At 38.6% G+C, this 12,798-nt stretch overlaps 2 long non-coding RNA genes across 2 annotated transcripts; one reads left to right on the forward strand and one right to left on the reverse strand.

Annotated features, from left to right (window-relative positions):
* The first annotated feature begins 1,573 nt into the window (after window positions 1-1,573).
* LOC311433989 lies at window positions 1,574-6,752 on the forward strand. The gene is made up of 4 exons (XR_014691183.1): window positions 1,574-1,614; window positions 1,981-2,034; window positions 3,057-3,118; window positions 6,536-6,752. It is a non-coding gene; the product is annotated as an uncharacterized lncRNA (long non-coding RNA).
* Window positions 6,753-6,877: 125 nt separating this feature from the next.
* Window positions 6,878-11,704, reverse strand: LOC311434687. Its single transcript, XR_014691645.1, has 3 exons — window positions 11,497-11,704; window positions 11,242-11,410; window positions 6,878-8,111 (listed from the first exon to the last, which is right to left on the reverse strand). It is a non-coding gene; the product is annotated as an uncharacterized lncRNA (long non-coding RNA).
* Window positions 11,705-12,798: the final 1,094 nt, after the last annotated feature.

Here is a 12,798-nt window from a genome sequence, read left to right on the forward strand (position 1 = left end):
CTGATGATCTTTGAAATCTGATTTCTAGATGGCCAAATAACTGAATATGACTGCTGATTCTTTACAGGGGTATATAAATTACCATATCTGTGAACACATTCCAAACACAGGCAGGAGGCCAGGTTTAATTCTAGACTGAAAAAGAGGTTTATGATGTATCGTTGATATCAAATAACTGACTTTTAATAAACGTACAAATACTAGTGTGAATATTTGTAACAGAATAGTGTTATTACTTTTTTTTTTTTTTGGGGGGGGGAGGGGGAGGGAATTTGCTAGGCTGTATTGTTACTCCTTGAGCTGTCATTGTGATTGGTGTTGTACAAAGCAAACAGTGGGAGACAGGCTTGTATTGAATACTGTGCAATCTCATCCAATGTACAGAACTTGTAGTAACTTATTTTTGTGCTAAAATTTGCATACTGAGAGTGGCTTGTATGAGAAACACTTAAACTATAAAAGTTAAATGCTTATAAATTTCTGCAGGATTTACACATTCAGTGTTAAAAGCATTATACCTTTTGTAATGGCAGTTGTGTAGTTAGAAATAGTACATGATCTCACTAAAACCACTTTTAACCTGTCCTTGTCACTGGTTACGCCAATAAGTGTTCCAGCTGTGTGAAGTAAGGAGGTAATTTCATGCAGCTAAATAGATGTTAAAAGTACATGAGCAGGGAATAATGCGTCACTTTTAATGGTGGGCAAACAGCAAAATGTTTACATAGATCTTAGGTTTAGATAAGCATTTAAAAGGTCAAACATTTCTTCTAACTTTCTGTCCCCTGAAGCAGAGTAATTACCTGTTGACAGAACATCAAATTGATTAATTAATTGTATAGAGAGTAGAGCTAAGATGCCAGAAAATCACAGGAAAGCTGAGAAAAACACGTAACCAAAATTGCCCCAAGTCTATATTTCTGTCTTTACAAGTTTAGGTATAGATACAGCTGTTGTGTTCTTGTACCATACTAGACTGCCCTTAAATTGAATTGATATATTGAAACTCATTGTTTTTCCAGTAAAATTTTTCAAACAGCCTTTTGCACTACTACCTCAGAGTACAAGACAGAAGTCTGTCACTTGTTTTAAAAAATATTTATCAGGCCTCCAGCACCAAAACTTGGGGGGAGGAGGTGAACTCTTGATTAATTTAGACAATTTTACTTGGTATCAAGATATTAGAAAAATGAATAGAAGCAATTAGTCTTCACATTTTCTATTTATTTATTTATTTATTTTCCTGTCAAACAAGAGATCATATGCTCTCCATGCCTTCAGAAATTTAAGATTGTGTACCCTGTAAGATATGCTCCCACAGCATAACGGATGTGTGTATGAAATCTGGTCCTCTAAAGAAGTAGCCAAGCTGAGAAGTTCCTCTCTTTCAAGTTTTTGTTTGTTTGTTTGTTTGTTTTTTATTCTATTTAATATGAACATTCAGAGTGTATTAAATATAAATGGCTCGTTTTTTCTTTTTGGGGGGGCAGGGGAGGGGCTTGGGGAGCTTTCGTCGTGCTTGTAATGAAAAAGAAGAGTCAACAGATGGCAATATTGTATAGTTATTAGAGCAGGAGATCGTCGCAGCAGCAAGGCAGGGAAATCTGAGACACCGTAAGTAGTCTAGATAGAAAACTGAGTAGTCGCTCTAGGCCAATGGAGAGTTTGCCCTCCAAGTATACTTTGGCTGAATGTTTGTGGAAAGTTATTGAGTTTTTATTGTTATTTGTAATAACAATTCATAATTTAAAACCTTTTATTTGGAAGGACAAGACCGTTATCATTTTAAAAGAGCAATCTAATTGAACCAGTGCATTGCCATATTATTTTAAAAACATGATTTTGTAATGCTCCATAAGTACAATGTGTTTGTTCCCATACAGATTGCATTTTTCCTTTTTAAAGATAAGTGGATTTGATGCATTTGGTTTTGCTGGTATGTTGTGTGATAATTTAACTGATCTCTTACTGTCTTTTCAGGCTGAAACTATGAAACTCAATGCATCAAACATGTTTCTCCAAGGCCAAATAAAAGTAAGTTATTTCCTTAGAACCCATTGTGCTTCAGGCACAGTGCAAATTAGTTTGTACGTGAGATACCTTTAGTATTTCTAATAACACATCATTGGAAAGATTCTCTTTGGCTTCAGCAGGTTCCAAGTTAGGCCTGTTATATGCTACCAGCTAGAATGTTGAAATGTACTGGATATATTTTCACTTTTTTTATTAATTATTTTTATTAAATTATTATTGTAGTTATCATTTTAATTACTGTGGCAAGCTTAGGGTACTTTGATCTGAATATCTAAATCAAAGCTGAAAAAACTCTCTGCTTCCAATTGTACTGAAGGCATTGGAGTGAGGTAAAAGAGCCTGTGGTAGATAACTCCAATATATTAAATCCATGGAATATCTCAGCAAGAAGAACTTAGAAAGATTTCTATAAAATATACACACTAACAGATATCTTGAGAAAAGTGAATAATAGCTTGAATAAAACAGTCTTTGGCTCAGTTGATACTCCATTGCACACTGAAGCCTGAAGCTCTGTGTCAGTAGCCAAAAGAGCAGGCATTGTTTCAGATGTCAATGAAATGTGAAATACAAAACTTACTACACCCAAGCAGAGTTTGTTTTACCAGCTCAATCCAGAAGCCAGAAAAGGATGTGTATGCTGAAAGACAAAAATCTACTCGTTTATATAAAAGTAATTGGTTTAACAAAAGTAATGCTATAAACACCCTTACTTGTTTACACACTAGGACCTGGTTTTACTGTCTGTTGGATTTCCCTCAGGGTGTAAGAACTGGCAAGAAATGAGGTTTGATGTCAGCCTCAAAGACGTGTGTAACTTGAGATGTAGTGTTAAATTAAAACTCCTGTCACACAGGAACCACTTACTATAATTTATGTCAAGGTTAATGGAGTAAAAAATATTGGAGTATTTTAAATGCTGATCAGATGTGTTGCTAATTAATACTAATACACTGCAGATTCTTTCTTATGTAATGAAGGATATTTTGATATTTCTCAAAAATTAATCTATTTTTTTACAGGAAGTTGAAGGACATATCACAGGAATTTTAGGTAAACTGAGTATCACTCAGGAAAATCAAAGGTGAGTCTGAAATGTTCAAATAACTATGTCAGTGTGGTTATACAAAAAGTGTTAGAGTGATGGAAATGCCTGTCCTAACAACTTGTTAGACTAAAATCAGATTAGTTATTAACAGCAGCTGTGCTGTATTCAGGTGTTAGTTGTATGGCACATACACAATAGCAGCAGGGAGACAGAAACAGAGATTATAGTTTTAACATAGATAAGGCCCAGAGAATTAAACTAAGAAAAATTATCAATGGGAATTATATATGTTTTTTGATTAACCTCCCTGATTGATTCAGCTGTTTATTTACAGGTTAGTGAAAGGCCTGAGCAATACACAGAATGGCTCACTGATCTTATTGCATTTTGGATTAGCCTTTTAGTTTTTCAGACTTCAGGTAGACATTGTGGAATTGTTTCCTGTTGTTATAACATGATGCTATGTAAGGGAGTGGTTTCTCAAACTTAGATGGCAGGTGGTATTTTGTGACATATAACCCAGAACAATTACTGCAGATTCTTGTGTGAGAACAAATCTGTGAGCTGTGCGCTTTAATGTAGAGGTATGAGAATGTGTGGGTTTTTTTTGGTTTTGTTTTTTTGTTTTTTGTTTTTTTTTTTTTTTAGAAGGCCAAATTAGTACCAATAAATGCTGAAGAAAATGATCCATTGATACAGAAAAGAATGATTCTATTGTGAACTTACTGCCAACATTTGGTGTTAAAAGGAGGAATATGTTTTATTAGCTGACAAAGACAGATTTATTTTTTTACTTTTAAAAATGTAGTAATGTAGTAGAAAAGTGTAAAAAAGGGGGGGGGGGAATAGTGTTCCACAGAATTCTTAAGACTTTAGCAAAATAGAACACTGAACTCAAATCTTATGATGTGTAAATATTTTCAATTAAGTTTTAACTTAATAATGAATTCTAGAAGTCTATGGACTTCTAAAATTAAGGTTAAGCTTTACATTTCTGTAAATTAATCTTTAATTAACATGAGAAATGCCAACATCAGATTTCACAAGGTGGTAATGACCAGGCACAGTAGATTTTGTTGCTGGAGGATGGCAGTGCAAATAGCTCTCAGTTCAAGAGCTGCTACCTAATGATCTAAGACCACTAATATATGATAATTTCACAAACATGGAAAGTAACCTGCTTTATGATATAAAGTTACTGTATATTATGTTGTTAAAATTTCCTGGATGGATGCATTCATTTAGCTTAATGAGGGGAAGGGGAGGAATTGGAAAAGAACAGTAATGCAATGCAAGTGATCTGAATAAACCATGTCCCCACAAAGAGCATGGAGAGCAGTTACCAGGCAGTGTCATATTTCTGGTTTCCTACTTCAAGCTGCAAGCCTTGCTTTGCCACAGCAGAGTACTAGAGAATCTAGAAGCTAATGGGCAGCTACAAATCTATATGCAAAATAGCACAGAAGTCTGTTAACTACTGATAGTAAAAAATCAAGGCAATTAGTAGTAGCTGTAGTTGAATACAAGGTTAATTAGTCACATTTGTATGATATTAATTATTAAAAATAATCAGCCCTAGGATGCTTAAAGAAGCACACTTACTAAATGTTGAAAAAATTTAACAGAACATTTTGCTTTCAGTAGATCTTAGCTATAAACACTTCAAAGATGTACACTGTCTTGGGACAATTGCATAATAAGATGTTTTATAAAATGGATGTCCAGAATTCTTCCCCTCTAATGTTATGATTCATATTTCTGGAGTTGACATTATTCCATTTCTCCTGGACAGATCAAGAACACTAAAACATTGACTTTCATGAAGCATGTGATTCCTGAATCAAAGTCTATCTTGAGGCATAATTAAAGGAGGGCATCTAATTATCTGAAGTCAAAACTGTATCATCCTTTGCCCTTAATGCACATAAGATAACTTAGATGACATTTAATTAGAGGCAAAGCATGGATTAATACTTATTTAATATCTACAGTAGAAGCTTCCCTCAGGTGTGAAGAGATTGTCCAGTGATTTGAGGGCAAATATTTTGCTTGTGTCTGCAGCTAAATAAATAATTTGCAGCAAACAATTTACTCAGGCTAGTTTCTACTCTTTCTGCATCAAGGAAGTGATCTGTTCAGGCTTAGCAGCTAATTAAAAACATTTTATTTCTTACTACTCCATTAAGAAAATAAAAATATTCAAAATACAGAAGTTTAATTGCTGTTCTCAGGTTGTAAATGGATGGATTAAGTCACATGGTTTTATTTGTTTTCCTGGTTAGATGGAGGTACCTAAAGCTTTAGTGTAAATAGTGAAATTCCTTTTGGACTTAGCTTTCCATTCTTATTTGTGTTGGTCAATTGTCTCTCTTAAGACTTTGTAGAAAGTGGCTAGGAAAAAAATTAGATGAAGTACGTACTTTTTAATATCAGCGAGTATTTATGAGGGAAAAAAAAAAAAGACACTATATTTATTGCCAAGTTTTAATAGCACTGCTTGATCCATGTCTAAGTCAGAGTAGGAAAGGATACAGCAGGCAAACAAGCTGTGCTGTGGATATGATGACATCCACACTCGGCATGATAAAAACGTATGGACCAGTGCCATGAAGTTAAACTGTTCTTGCTTTCAGCAAGGAATACCAGATCTAGAAAAGTTTGCTCTCTTGGCCTCTATTCTTTAGAAATATCTAAAGGGGTACAGCACATCTTTATGTATCAGACCTTATGCATTCAACTGAGAAGATTGGGCAGGTATGTGGTAGCTTTCTGCCTAGATCCAATCCAAAAAATTTTCATCATCTGGGGTAGCATGATTTTAGAAAGAATGAACCATTCTCCCTGTGGATATGAATCTTTATATATAAGCAACTGCAGGTATCTGAAGTTAGGTGAGATAGGGCTTAGTTCCTTTTGTATGGCCTATAATGGGAAGATTCCCCAACGCTGTCTGTATTTTCATCAAAGTGATGAAAAAAAGTGAGGAGGGCTACAAAGATGACCAGATGGCTTGAGCACCTCTCATATGATGAAGGGCTGTGGGAGCTGGGGATGTTCAGTCTGGAGAAGAGAAGGCTCTGGGGAGACATCTTTGTGGCCTTTCGGTACATAAAGGGGTCTTATAAAAAGGATGGAGAAGTACTCTTTACTCAGGTACATAATGACAGGACAAGGGGGAATGGTCTTAAACTAAAATAGGATGGATTTAGATTAGATATTAGGAGGAAATTCTTCACTGTAAGGGTAGTGAGACACTGGAACAGGTTGCCCAGAGAAGCTGTGGGTGCCTCATTCCTGGAGGTGTTTGATGGAGCATTTGCCAACCTGATCTAGGTGGCATTCCTGCCCATGGCAGGGACATTGGGGTTAGATGATCTTTAAGGTCCCTTCTAACCCAAGCCATTCTATGATTCTACTCAGTGATTTTGTTGTTTATATGCCATATATTTTTAGGAAGATATGGGAACTGATAGAGAAAGTCTTGTTACGTGAAGATGAAGACAGAGTTTCTGAGAATCCAGAAGAAGAGTAATGAAGTAAAGGAAGATAAATACTCGCCCGTCCAAAAGGACTCTTAACATCCTGAAGTTGTACAAGTGGAACCCAGGCATGAAAAATGTACTGTTGGACCTTAGAATACAATATTAAAACACAATTTCAAAACTGGAAACATTACTTTTTTTTTTTTTTTTTTTTTGCATATGTTATTATTGATTGCTATACTGTCTGCATAACAAGCTATATGATATATGTCCATATATCCATATATATTGGTATATTTCCATATAAGGAAATGGTATATTTCCATATATCATTTTAAGAAGATGTCTAGTGCTAATAATTGTTTAATTAACTAGCTGTGTTTTTCTGTGAAGCTTTCACTAGACACTTCCCTCATTCTGTCACAAATTCTCTAAATAGAGGAACTACTACTAGAGGAATATCAGGTATTAAACTCCCAGGACAAAACTCACAGCGGAAAGTTATTTAAGTAAACTGAAGTTGCATCTTCTAAATAAGACATGAAAGCTAGTCTTGAACTAGGCCTTGAATTATGGTGCCAAGTACTGGAACATGAGCATTAGTTCTGTCAGCCTTTTCAGGATTTGTAAATTTTGCCTTTCATTTTATGAAATCTATTTATGGCTGCAAAAATTTTGTGAAAACACAATTCAGGTTCAGATCAGGTAGGCACTTTTCACAGAAAGTCTGAGAGAACAAGTCAAAGAAAAGAAATAGTCCCTTTCTATTGGAAGGGAAGTTATAAATACCAGTAATTCAACTTATGCTATGAGGATGGTTCTGTTTATCTTTATGAATGAATGTGAAGAAAAAGCAGGTAGGAGAAAGATTACACTTTTTGTTGTTGTTGTTGTTTTTAATTGAATCCATGCTAAAGAAACATCTTTAGGCCCATGCAGGATAAACGACATTGGATTATTATTATTACTATTAATTAAAAAAAAAATAGAAGGGGCTCATGAGAATAATCACACAGCATCAAGCAAGAGAAATCCAGACATACTCGTGACAAGACTCATAGACACAGGGATCTTGGTATTTCTTCAAGCCTTTTATTATTTGAGAAAATTTAATGGCTATTTCAATTACTTTTTCTTTTTTTTAATAAGGTGGTTTCATCAAATTTCACGAATAGGTTGTCACTGTAGTAAGTGACTTTGCAAGGTGTCAGGTTGGAGAAGTTACTTCTTAGAGCTGACTTGTTAGGTGTGTGTTTGTTTGTTTGTTTTCCTTTCTTTAGGTGCAGATCCATAAAAACCTGTAGCTGCCAGAACTAAGAAAATAAAAAAAAAATCTGCTTCCTTCTGTGTACTAGATACACACAAAGACCAATTCTATAGTAGTCACATTGTACTCCTATGGGATATGCTGTTGAGGCATTAATGTCCCTGTTTTTAACACATAGACATCTCACAGAAGGATTCTAGCTTGTCCTAGGAGTTGTATTTCAAAATACTCTATTTCTTCTTGTGTTTATTTTTGACATGTAGATCCTTTATTCTGTCCCCTGAGGAAGAACACAAGAAAAGGAATGATTAAGAGAATATCCCCCCAGCATTTTCTCCCACCTTTTAGTGAACTACTTTTTGTTTGAAACTGTGTTCTTTTGCCATCCATGTTAGAGAGCAATTAAACAAGCCACAATGAAAAAGGAATAGAGAAAGATAAGTATACTATCTTCACAGTTTGCCACTCAAGATTTCAGTTGACTGTGGAAACCTGCCATGGAATGATATTGTCACCAAGAAGTGTGAGAAGGATAGGAATTTCTACAGGTAACAAGAGTAGTCAGAATTATAACAAATCATGTTTAAAACAGAAAGGAAGTTGGAAGTAAGCCAGAATCTAATCTATCTATCTAATCTATTGAGTAGAAAGGGGACTTCATATAGCAACATATGGTGCCGCTCACTGCTGGAGACAGAGTTCTGTGGAAAATGCTTCCTCAATTTGGGTCCATGGTGCCAATTCCCATGTCCTTATTTTAGAGAAGGAAAAGTGGGAGCAGCTGTGATTTCCCAGGAATATACTTTAGGATGGTAAAGTAGAATACAGTAACCACAAAGCCCCAGATTCCATATTTTATCTCTTTTTTTTCTCTCTCTCCCTGTGGTTTGGAGCCTTGTAGATCATTTCAATAAAATCACAGCAGGGGAAAGGATAGAAATGTGATTTGAACTTTCTTCTGGTAAAAATGTATGCATTAGTCTCTCAGTATAAGACTGCCATTAACCCAGAAATGTTCTATATTAGCATATGAGTAATTATTGATATTTTGTGAACTAGAATGTGCATTTTGGAATCACTAATTATTACAGCAAATTTTTAATAATTCTTGTAACCCTGAATTTCTCTTTATTGCATTTATGAAATAAATATAGGGGATCCCAGAAGGTGAATGTGATATTATTTTCGAATCACCTCTCATCAGGGACTCTAGCAAAAAAAAAAAAAAAAAAAAAAAAAAAAAGAAACACATCAATTAACTTTCACCATGCTGACATATGGGTAATAAACCTATGTTATAGATAAATAATAGGAGTTAAATAACTTGGTCTGGATCATGTAGTAGATTGGGAAGAGTTCTCACACTGTCTCCCAGTTCCTAACTCATGACTAACTAGTAAGCATGCTGCCACATGGTTTATTTACATTTTGAGTCTGTTTTTAATGGATTAAGTTGCTGTTTCTTTTTCCTCTGAATCATCCAAAATTTGGCAACACTGTATGTTAATAAAGCTTTTACATACTTAGGCTGGTATTTATAGCTAAAGAAAATATTTGTCACCTTTGGTTGTTTCTAACATTTGTGTATGCTATTCTGCGCCTCTATTCTGATGTCGTCTTTCTTGCACAGATAGATGCTTACCCCTGATAGCTGAGACTCTGGTTCATAGAGCTTGGGAGCAAGCTCAATTCTCTTCAAGTTGCTGGACCTGTTCAGGAAATAGTCTCCAGCTGAGACCCAGGCCTGAAGGGAAGACAGCAGACTCAGGGTACTGAGAGAACTGGCAGAGGAGCTGGCCAAGCCACTGTCCATCATTTATCAGCAGTCCTGGGGATCAGGGGAGGTCCCAGTTGACTGGCGGCTAGCAAATGTGACGCCCATCTACAAGAAGGGCTGGAGGGCAGACCCGGGAAACTACAGGCCTGTCAGTTTGACCTCAGTACCAGGGAAGCTCATGGAGCAGATCCTCCTGAGAGTCATCACGCAGCACTTGCAGGGCAAGCAGGCGATCAGGCCCAGTCAGCATGGGTTTATGAAAGGCAGGTCCTGCTTGACAAACCTGATCTCCTTCTATGACAAAGTGACGCGCTGGGTGGACGAGGGAAAGGCTGTGGATGTGGTCTACCTTGACTTCAGCAAGGCTTTTGACACCGTCTCCCACAGCATTCTCCTCAAGAAACTGGCTGCTCTTGGCTTGGACTGGCGCACGCTTCGTTGGGTTAGAAACTGGCTGGATAGCCGAGCCCAAAGAGTCGTGGTGAATGGAGTCAAGTCCAGTTGGAGGCCAGTCACTAGTGGTGTTCCCCAGGGCTCGGTGCTGGGGCCGGTCCTCTTTAATATCTTCATCAATGATCTGGATGAGGGCATTGAGTGCACCCTCAGTAAGTCTGCAGATGACACCAAGCTAGGCACGTGTGTCGATCTGCTTGAGGGTAGGAAAGCTCTGCAGGAGGATCTGGATAGGCTGCACCGATGGGCTGAGGTCAACTGCATGAAGATCAACAAGGCCAAGTGCCAGGTCCTGCACCTGGGGCGCAATAACCCCAGGCAGAGCTACAGGCTGGGAGAGGAATGGTTGGAGAGCTGCCAGGCAGAGAAGGACCTGGGAGTGATGGTGGATAGTCAGCTGAATATGAGCCAGCAGTGTGCTCAGGTGGCCAAGAAGGCCAACAGCATCCTGGCTTGTATCAGAAGCAGTGTGACCAGCAGGGCTAGGGAGGTGATCGTCCCCCTGTACTCAGCTCTGGTGAGGCCGCACCTCGAGTACTGTGTTCAGTTTTGGGCCCCCCGCTACCAGAAGGACATCAAGGTGCTTGAGCGGGTCCAGAGAAGGGCGACAAAGCTGGTGAGGGGCCTGGAGAACAAGTCCTACGAGGAGCGGCTGAGGGAGCTGGGCTTGTTCAGCCTGGAGAAAAGGAGGCTCAGGGGCAACCTTATTGCTCTCTACAGATACCTTGAAGGAGGCTGTAGTGAGGTGGAGGTTGGTCTGTTCTCCCATGTGCCTGGTGACAGGATGAGGGGGAATGGGCTAAAGTTGTGCCAGGGGAGTTTTAGGTTAGATGTTAGGAAGAACTTCTTCACTGAAAGGGTTGTGAGGCATTGGAACAGGCTGCCCAGGGAAGTGGTGGAGTCACCATCCCTGGAAGTCTTTAAAAGACGTTTAGATGTAGAGCTTAGGGATATGGTTTAGTGGGGACTGTTAGTGTTAGGTCAGAGGTTGGACTCGATGATCTTGAGGTCTCTTCCAACCTAGGAATTCTGTGATTCTGTGACTTTCTTCATACTGCTTTTGACCTGCATATTGTGAAAACCGTATTTCTTTTATAATAAACAGCACATTCTCACGATTTCCACTTAGTCAAAGTAGCAATCTTTCCACCAGTATCCATCCCAACCTGTTTCTACTTACCACAAGTCAAAATCTGCATTCACGTTAAGGCACCTTTTTCACACAGCCCGTTTTTCAATCTTCCAAATACTTAAGAACCTTCTTCAACGTCAGGCTGACCTGTGTGTACTTGGGCTTCTGAGGCCTTTTTTTTTTTCCTCCAGTGCTTGGAAGGGAGTTTAGAATCCACCTAAGTAATTTCACAGAAAACAGATAAGGTGAAGGAAGTACTCAAACTCCTCAACAGTAACAACCACAGAACCCAGGAACACTTACCTGCTGTCTTCTGAACTCGAGTCACTTCCAAAGTGCTTTGCAGTGAAATAGTGCCACCAGTGTTTTTCTGAAGAAGGCACCACCAATGTAACTAGCTCATAAAGTCTTTAAAACTATTTCACAGAGAGGGCAGAAATCATGAAGGAAAAGCAGCCTAGTAGGGAACACTGAGCCCGATTCACCACAAGAGAAAAATGTCCTAGGCTACCCAAGCCTCAGTCTCTCCTGGGGAGGTAATTCCCCCACACATCCTCAGGCTTCCTATGTAGCAAAGGCCAAATGACCCACACCTGGCAGGTTTCACTTAACAAGGGTGGAGCCAAGAGACCTTGTGGAATAAGCTCGTCTACCTGGCTTCAAAGTTTTAAGGTCTATTGCTCCTTATCACTAGTAGAATTAACCTGACAAGGGGCTTATTGGTTACAGTTGACCTAATGAATTAACTACAAAAGGTGCCCAAGGGTCATGTTTCTGTTAGTCATTCTGTGAGCAAAATTAGTACAGAGCCTGTTAAAAAAATAAATACAAATAAATAAAAGAAATGAATAAAAAAGAAAATGACCTTAAAGGCAAACTTGCCATCATAGATTCTCATCTGTCTAGTCATGACAGATAAAGAATTTAGCAATCAGAATTCCTTTTCTTGATATTAATGTTATTTACATTTTATTCTCTGAGATCCCTTCTTTATGCAGGACTTTTCTAAATCTAGCCCCATGACCTCTGACTACACTATTTATAGAATCATAGAATATCCTGAGCTGGAAGGGACCCATAAGGATCATCAAGTCCAACTCCTGGCACTGCACAGGTCTACCCAAAAGTTTAGACCACGTGACTAAGTGCACAGTCCAATCACTTCTTAAATTCAGACAGGCTTGGTGCAGTGACTAGTTCCCTGGGGAGCCTGTTCCAGTGTGCGACCACCCTCCTCTCGGTGAAGAACCTCTTGTTGACGTCCAGCCTAAACCTTCCCTGCTTCAGCTTAACACCGTTCCCGTGGGTCCAATCACTGGTGATTACGGAGAATAGGTCAGCACCTGCCCCTGCACTCCCCCATGCGAGGAAATTGTATGCTGCAATGAGGTCCCCCCTCAGCCTCCCCTTCCCCAGGCTGAAGAGGCCCAGTGACCTCAGCCGCTCCTCATACGGCTTCCCCTCTAGGCCCTTCACCATCTTCGTTGCCCTCCTCTTGACACTCTCCAGCAGTTTAATGTCCTTCTTGTACTGTGGTGCCCAGAACTTCATGCAGTACTCGAAGTGAGGCCGCACCAGCGCAGAGTAGAGCAGGACAATCACTTC

This window comes from Aythya ferina, assembly GCF_964211825.1.
Source record: "Aythya ferina genome assembly, chromosome: 3".
NCBI classification, from domain to species: domain Eukaryota; kingdom Metazoa; phylum Chordata; class Aves; order Anseriformes; family Anatidae; genus Aythya; species Aythya ferina.